At 43.7% G+C, this 8713-nt stretch overlaps 1 pseudogene; it reads right to left on the bottom strand.

Annotated features, from left to right (window-relative positions):
- Positions 1–1857: 1857 nt before the first annotated feature.
- The window catches only part of LOC110308534, a 21797-nt pseudogene continuing 14941 nt past the window's right edge, over positions 1858–8713 (bottom strand).

Below are 8713 nucleotides of genomic sequence, written 5' to 3'. Positions count from 1 at the left end.
CTGAATCTAAGTACTGGGCCATAGTATAGTTACTGTTGTCTTCCTGGTGGCATCACCCAAGCTTCTGTAATAAACGTCTCTGCCGAGTAGAGTATGTAAGTTACTTATATTTCTCACCAAGTTGGACTTTGAAATCGTCTGCATTGGTGCCAGGCTGAGATGAATGGGAATTAGTGGTTGTCTCCCCTGGAAACACTGACAGAACACATTGTCAGTCATGTTTGGTTCCAGTATATAGAATCTCTAATTCGGTTTAATTCAGAAAGTATTGTTTCTGTGTGTGTGTGTGTGTGTGTGTGTGTGTGTGTGTGTACTCTGACAACCTTAAGTCTCTTAGTGGCTTCACTTATACACCAAATGGTTTCCTCAGAAATTTAATTCATTGATTACACAGCTTTTCAAAATACATTTACTTCTAAAGTCTTCCTTGACTACATAAGAATATTGAGAGAGGAACAAAGCAAGCAAACAATTTTTTGAGAACTAAAAATCAACATGCTGAAATCAGTTTTCTTTAAACTGAGTATCTTCTTCTTCTTCTAAGATGGAGTTGTAAAGCCTTGCAGTTACAGACATACCAGACAAGATGGTTCTATTTGAATGGGATTCTGTTTCAGTTTGGCATAAGGTTAATGGAGGAGAAATTATTTCCTATACCTGTTATATCAACCTTGGCTTTCCACAAAGGTTTAATATCTCTGACCGTTATTTAATTTTCTATTTCCTTCCTCTGCATTTCTTTGATATTTGGCATAAGACCACCATCTGTTTTTCTTTGGTTCTTAAAATACTGTGCAGCCTCTTGCTTAAGCAAAGGTGGCCTATCAGAAGAGTTCTGGGCTGACAAGTCTGTTCACGAAGGCAGGCACTTCACAGAGCTAAAATGCTTTCCTCTGTGTCTCTGTCATGAACCCCTGTTTCAGTACAATTCCTATCTTCACCACAATTCTGTAAAGAGCAGAACATCAGGATTCCTAAAACTGCCTACTTTTGCCATCAGAATGGTACCAAGGCTTGCCATTAACTGTATGATTAGAATCTATTCCTATTTATACAAGTTCCTTGTTTCTAAAGCAGAACATAAAAACCTAGCAGTTCAATTACAGTTTGTCAGCTTCTATGATTTCCCTAAGTTTCACTTCTTTAATATTTTTTGTCAAATTCTCTGACTCAAACTTCCTAACAATACTCATTAGTGATCTAAATGTGTGTGTAAATAATACATTCTTAAGAAAGACTCAATTTTCTGCATAACTGTTCTTTCCCAGGGAGTGACCACTAATTTCATTCTTGTTTACACCAGCTTTTTATTATCGCAGCTCTAGCCTTTGGAGAGAGACCCTTTAACAGTGAGAAATATAAGTATAGCAAAAGGTGTTAAGCAAATTTCCATCAAGGGCAGTGGGGGGGGGGGTCTTCCAGCTTGACCAAGCACTGCACTTTGTCAACCATCTCCTTCAGCACACTTGGCATCACCATGGCACCATGACTGCTATCATGGGTGTAAAGTAATAAACATTCTTCCTCAGCTATGAACCTTGGGAGTATAGTAGGGAAGATGAGCCTCCAGTTGCAATGGTGGCCTGATATTATTGGAGTAACCAATCATCTTCTAATTGTATTTAAAGAGCATCCCACAGGCTGCATCTAATAACAGGTGGTGTTAATGTGGTGATGAACCTGTTATTCTGATTGGTGGGCACAGTAACTAAAGGAACCCAAGTGCTTTGAATGGCGACTGCCATTCATTTATTAAAACAGGGGTGGGGGGAGGTCCATTCCCGCCAATTCATCCTTGGAGCCTGGAACCAGCTGCAGGTGATGACGTGCAGGATAGGGCATAGTCTCCGGAATAGCTCAGGGGCCTCTCAGCAGGTAGCAGTATCTGAAGCGGAACAGAGACAATGGCTGAACAATAGAGTGATCTAGGGAGGAAAGCTCCACCCTAGGTAATCTCCTTAGTGGCTGCAAGGTCAAGTTCTGGCTCAGCCAGATTCAGGCTGAGGGAAGGTTACAGTTTTCTACCCAGAGATCCAGGCACCTCTCAAAATCTGTCAGAAAATATGAATTGTGTGGTAGAAGGAGAATAATACACAGCTCACAATTCCTGAAAGTGCAGGGAATATACCCTATGGATGCACTGACCTAAGTGGGACACCAACATCACACCCCTAGTGCCAAACCTCAAGGATCCATGAGGGAAAAGAGGTAGGGACAAGATAGTCAGAGCCAGGTACAGTGATGTCTACAGTGAAACAGCATTGGCCAGAAATGTCACTGCCATTGCCTGCATGAATCCACTGTGGTTAATAAGTACGTGGACATCTGTAGCTAAAACCAATCATAAAGTATGCATGGATGAGTGAGAGCCTTGTTACAACACACCCTGACTGGAGCAGCTATTGATCACTTCTGTGGAGACAGTCTGAGAGGCATCCCAATTCCAGACTATTGTCCTAAATCCCTACACGTAGCGCAAGTACTGGATGACATTAAGAAAAGCCCACAAAGTTGAGAGGACGAAATGCTTTTAAGGGTAAGAAGTAATAGGTGAAGCAATGAGGAGACTCGGTGAAAAGAGGAGCTCTTCACGTGTCCCCCTGAAACAAATATCAGTTTCAAAGCAGTCGGTTTGCATATATTCAATCTTGACCTGCTTTAGCAATGATCACATCACATGACTCTGGCTGTCATACAGGTTACAGAGAAACAGCATCTTCCTGGGGAGGCATCATGAGGGAGCAAGTGAGGAGCTTCCTAGAAGGGTCAGATGCTGAGGACTATAGAGGCCTGCATCAGTGTAGCATCATGGAAAAGATAGGGATGGCTTCACAGAGATGACACACAGTCAGACTCACTTAGCATCTTCTACTTGGCTTTGCCATGACTAAAACAGGAAAGATGAGCGTTGGCCTCTCCCCTCTTCCTCTCCTTCTGTATGCATAGTGATCACAGCTGCTTAGGTTACTGGTTATTAGTCATTATTAATGTTAGGAAAAGCCCATAACAATTTGGTGTATAAAAAATTAGACAACATACCATGCAGTTGTTTTTTTTTTTGTTTGTTTAGAAAGCTGTTTATTGACTTGTAAATGCCATATGAACACTGGAGCAAACAGAGAAATGAACAACCCCCTAGAGTTGATCTCTAAGAAAGTGTATCAGCCTAATGCTTAAATCCCTTCCTCTATTACAATGAAAGGTTGATGTGTTGAAAGGTTCTATTTTTTTAAAATAGTTAAGAAGTGCCCATAAATGCACATAGAACAAAGATTAGGCTTGACACATACACACACACACACACACACACACACATATACACACACACACATATATATATATACACATACAATCAATATATAGGTTCATATGTATATATATATATATATATATGTGTGTGTGTGTGTGAATCAATGTTTTCTTTGTGAGTGGAGTCTCTGTAGACTTAGTTACCAATTTCCTGAGTAACACAGATGCAGATATCATTACAAATGGAAATAACCTTTGTGAATTGTGGAGAGCCAGAGTACTGCCATGAGAGCAGTGTGTGTAGCCAAGGCCATAAGAACAGTGTGTGTATCCAAGAGGATCTCCGATCTATGTTAGTTTGTAGAGAAACTTTCTGAGGAAGAGCTTTGTTTGCTGAAGTGCATATAAGCTGGAGCTGCAGAATTAAACTGTGAGCCTTGATCAGAACTTTGTCTTGGCTTCATGCTTCTCTCACCACTCCTCTCCCATCCCCAACCCCCAGCCCTTTTCATTTCTAGACCTCCTTTCAGGTGGTCCCTGATCAACCATAAGCTGCTAGGCAGCTACAATGGACATAGATCCGTTCTAAAAGAGAATGATTTCTCAGGGCTATAGTCTGTGAGGGAAGCTCCTTAAAGGACCAGCATAAGGTGAGGAGTGTTGCAGAAACTCACTCTTAGGTGGCACTGCTCATTTCTCTCTTTTTAAATTCCAAACTCTATTGCTTAAAATGTTGAAAGTAAAAAAAGGCTCTAATGCACAACCTGCTGGTCAACATGGAACTCTGTATTAAAAGAGAAGTGCTTCACCGTGCATGTGATAGGATGGCCAGTGTCCCTTCTCACAGTCCCAAGGGGTTACACTGCACAAAACATTTAGGTCACAGGAGAGTTGCGTTGGAAGCCCACTGTATTCTCCTGTTAGATCCATAGCAAACTCTGGAATGAGGATATCTGTGCTTCAGAGCAAAGATGGAAGTTTGGCTTCCAGATTATTCTATCAGCAACCTCAGACCCAATGCATATGATATTGAAAGAGCTGGGTTTTCTCACTATTTTCCTTTCATTCCTTGCTCATTGGCTAGGTCTCCTTTCTGCAGTAGGCAGGTTTCCACTGTTCCATGTTATGGTGAAGTAGTAATCTTGTAAGAACTGTCAGATGAGCAATTGAATTACAAAGTCAGGAGACATTGGGCTTTGACTGTCTTGGGACAGTTAAAGTCTACCGGATGTAGAGAAGTAGATTCCCTTTCCTCATAAGAGATGAAAGTGAGACTCCTAGAGAATTGGAGAGGCGAGGTCATGGTGTACAGTAAGTTATTTGATATTTCTGTTACCTTTTCATCTTTAGAAATAATCATCTCTGTGTCCTGATTTTGAGGAACCGAGGGGAATTCAAGGCAGATGCTCTGACTTTCAACATAGGAACAATTTAGCCTCAGAAAAGAGTAAGTTGAAAATGGCAGACCATTGCCTAGGGAATTGTAACAATACATAAAGGGCCAGTAGTGGTCATTACACTCACTAGTGTGATCATGGGACACTCACTGTATCCTTCTGTTTGGTGTGGGAACAGGGAGATGTTGATGAGATTCTAGTAGAGCTCTCACAAAAACTAAATCTTTTTACACAGGTAAACATATGGATGTTTTCGAGGGGGTTAAGGACAGGTAAGGAAATCCTGAGATGGATTACAGGTGTTCTTTGCAAGTAAAAGTCAGAGAGTTGGACTTTTTGTTGGGTGCTTGTACCGTCTCTGTGTCCTTGACCAACCTTTTATGCTGTAGGGATCTCAATGATCACATGAAAACTTTTTTTTCAAGCTGTGCGTTGGTTCCATGTATATCTCACACAGAGGGTCAGTATAGAGGAGCATGGATTATGTATTTGTAGGAATGCATATTGAGACAACTTCTAAGTTGTACTAAACTGTGGAGGTTCTGCCCTGACTAGCAGGTGTTGGGAGTTCTGCATTTGGCCTGCCTGATAAGAGAGACCTGTGTTGAGAATGGAAATCTATGCCACTGGCTGCCAGCATGAGGTGATTTATATCATCAGTCACTTCTAGAGGTTGGGTTTGTGGCTTTTGCCTTTGTAAGTCTGCTGCTTTGCAATAAAGTTGAGCCTGGATCAGAACTTTTGTCTTGGCAATTCCCAGACTCTCATTCAAGGTGCCTACTTTGGCTGGTAGTCAGACTACACTAAACTGCTTTACCACGTATCAGTCTAAGTTTTGTTTTGTATTTACGTTTTCCTCTCATTTAGAAAGAAGGTGTACTTAAATTGTCCATTACAGCCTTGGGTCCATTTGTCAGTAACCTCTGAGAAGCTAGGAGCGTAATCAGGCACACCAAGGCTGAGTTCAAAAATCCCTTTTTAAAAGATAATTTTCATCTCTACATCAGCGTAGTGCTTCATTATTTTTTTTAAAGTACAACTGAGTCAACATGATGTTTTTCCGGGGGTAGTAAGATTAAAATCAGAACACGTGGACCAGAAAGGACTTGTAAGCCTAATATTTCTGTGAAAGGCTCTTCTCACATCCATACACCTCTTGTTGTGGCTCTGGAGTTGAAAACTGTAAAGAACACATGGCCTCAGAAGGCATTTTTCCCGATGCTGTAAGCTGCACCGCGAGTACAGCCTCTGTGCAGGCGGGCGGCGGGCAGCTTACAGCATCGGGGAAAATGCCTTCTGAGGCCATGTATTCTTTACAAAAACCATCCTGATTCCCCGTGGTTGTCATAGGAACTTTGCATTTTCCTTCCACACTCTACTGCAGGCTTCCAAGAAGAAATCCAGGAACAATAGAAGTTGCCCTACCTGGATTCCAGGAAGTCCTCCTCGCAATACAGTACCCACGTGACTCCGACGTCACAAGCACATCCCACCTGGCTTTTGATCAACACACGTGAATCTTCCCGAAAGTTGGACTGGAGTCCTGTGCTGCTGAAGATTCCTGTAGCATCTCTGGCTTAGAGGTTGGTCGGGGGAACAGCGTAGCTTGTGGAGCTGGGTTCCGTCTCAGGGGGAGCGGACCTAGGCTAGGTGGGAGGGCGGAAGAAGCTGCGTGGACTTGCCGCGCTCAACTGGCTGGGACAGGTGAGGTTGCAGGCAGGGTAGGGGACTGGGTGTTTGGGATTGTGAAGGTTTCCTTAGAACACTGCGTGCAGCCCGAGTCTACACCGGAGCAGGTAGGTAGCGGGGGAGTAGATAATAGTGCAAGGGCAAGAATTGCAAGCTAATGGTGGTCAGCTGACTACCTGCTCCTGTGATACCCGCTCTGCTGGGAAGCACACTAACCTGGTGCCCCATTCTCACCTGGCTGCTGTGAGATTCCTCAGCAAATGGGTTTTCTGGTTCCTCCTGTACAGCGTAGCTGGCCTATTGTAATGGTTGTGATTATATTCGTTTTCTCTGCATTTAAAGAATTAAGAATGATTAAAAAAATATGATTTGCAACCGGTGGCATGTTGGGAAATTCTGGAACACAGAAGGGAGATCTGCCAGAAGGAACCACTATAGAAGCTTTGACTAGGGCTGAGACAGCACAAATAGCCAACACATCGAGGGAAAGACTACAGAGCACAGTGCCAACCAGGGAAGCTGGAGCCTGTTTCACCTTGCGGGCTGCTTTTCTCAAACCTTTGAAAAGCTCCCACATCCCTAAGTTAGGGTTGAGTAATTTGGGGGTGGGGGTGGTGGTGGTGGGAAGACAGAATGTTTGGTTAGCCCACAATGCTTGCCTCACCATGTCTTCATCTGGGCTTGAAATTGTTGAGCTAGTCCATGATCAGGGGGAAAATCTTACGAGGCCTTGTTTTAGGGGGGCCAGGCTTTTGTGTCAGGTCAGCAGGGTGAGGAAGAAGTCACAAACCTGTGTGTATTCATGTGATTTGGAGTAAACAGACCTGTGATAGAAAGAAGCTTGAGCCTACTGTGAGGCACATCCCTGTTATCTCTGCATTTGTGAGGGGGAGGGGCAGGATCCTCTGGTCATCCCCTGCTTGATAGTAAATTCAAGGCCAATGTAGGCTACCTCAGTCTTTGTCAGAAAACAATAATCATGCTTGATGGACGTGAGAAATACTCTGTATGGTTCATTCCATGTCTTCCAGTGAGAGCCGTGGCAAACCCCTTCACTCAACACTTTGGTGTCTTACAAATTGCACGTGCTTCCCTTCTGCTGACCCATTCCACGAGGGATTCAAGCTTTGTTTTCACTAACATGCTCGTGTTAAAGACGGTGCATTGGGGTGATTAATTGTTTGGATTTACTGTGTGAGGAAGAACTCTCCTCTTTCCCTTGCTTGAATATTCTGCCTATTTGCAGCGAATGTCCATTCTTTTTGGATAGTTAGTTTTAGATTCTGCCATGACCTGAGAATGCTTCCTTCTGGTCTTCCCTGAATTCTTCCGGTTTGCTCCTTCCATATCTAGGCAGAGACTCCATCATTTCTTCATCTCCTTTCTGCAGTTCTTTACTGATGCAGGCTTATCCCAAGCTTTTGTCCCCGCCGGCAAGAACACACTCAGGACAACCGGAATCTTCTGCGGCAAAGCTTTATTGCTTACTTCTCAGGAAGATCCCGACCCCAGAAAATGGAGTCCCTTATATAGCACTCAGCCATGACGTTTCAGCACCTGATGTGGCGTGACAGCTCTTGATTCATTGCTCGCTCATCACACCACTATTACACCCCGAGAATGGGCAGTGACTAGGAGTGAGTTCACTCTCGCACTTGCGCACAAGGCTTGTTTACTAGTTTGTCACAGCGGAGGCCAGCGCCATCTTATAATGGTGATTGCTCGCGGCACGCGCACCGCTCTCCACAGCGATTGCTCGCTGCAAGGCTCTCCACACAGGCTACTGTGGTTTACGTCTCTGTGTCTTTTTCTGCTTCTTCATCTGGGATAATTTCCTGTGTCCCTCCCCCAGAGGTTTAGTGGCTTCCAAATACTTCTTTCAGTTAGCTGGAACAAACCCACATCATCCACTGTTCCTCACACGGGTACTGCCGTCTGCAACCAGTAAAGCTTACTGCTAGTGTGGGATGCCGTCTTCTTGCACAGGTTTAAGTCCAGGTCCCCTTGGTGTGCAGTTGTCCCTCTGACCTCCCAGGCCTCCTAATGTTAGTGTGAGGGAAGTTGTGTTTACAACTCATGCATGAACCTTGCTGTGTTAGACAAGTCCTATCTGGAAACTTCTGAAGGGAGCTGTGGTGGGTGATGGCAGTCAGATCCTGCTGATGTGTGTGATTATATCAGAGGCCACGAAGAGAAAGTACCAAGGATTGGAACAGGANCCAAACACATATGCAAAGAATCAGCCTGAGGACTGCAGATTCTTATTACATNGNCATTTTGTGTTATTAAAGTATTTTTCATAGTGTCCTCCATAGTCATTATCCTATGTAGTATCCTATGTAGTAACTATGTGAAATGAGTCTGGTCCCATGCCAATT

This window comes from Mus caroli, chromosome 13 (assembly GCF_900094665.2).
Source record: "Mus caroli chromosome 13, CAROLI_EIJ_v1.1, whole genome shotgun sequence".
Classification (NCBI taxonomy): Eukaryota; Metazoa; Chordata; class Mammalia; order Rodentia; family Muridae; genus Mus; species Mus caroli.
This window is presented reverse-complemented; position numbering and strand designations above follow the sequence as displayed.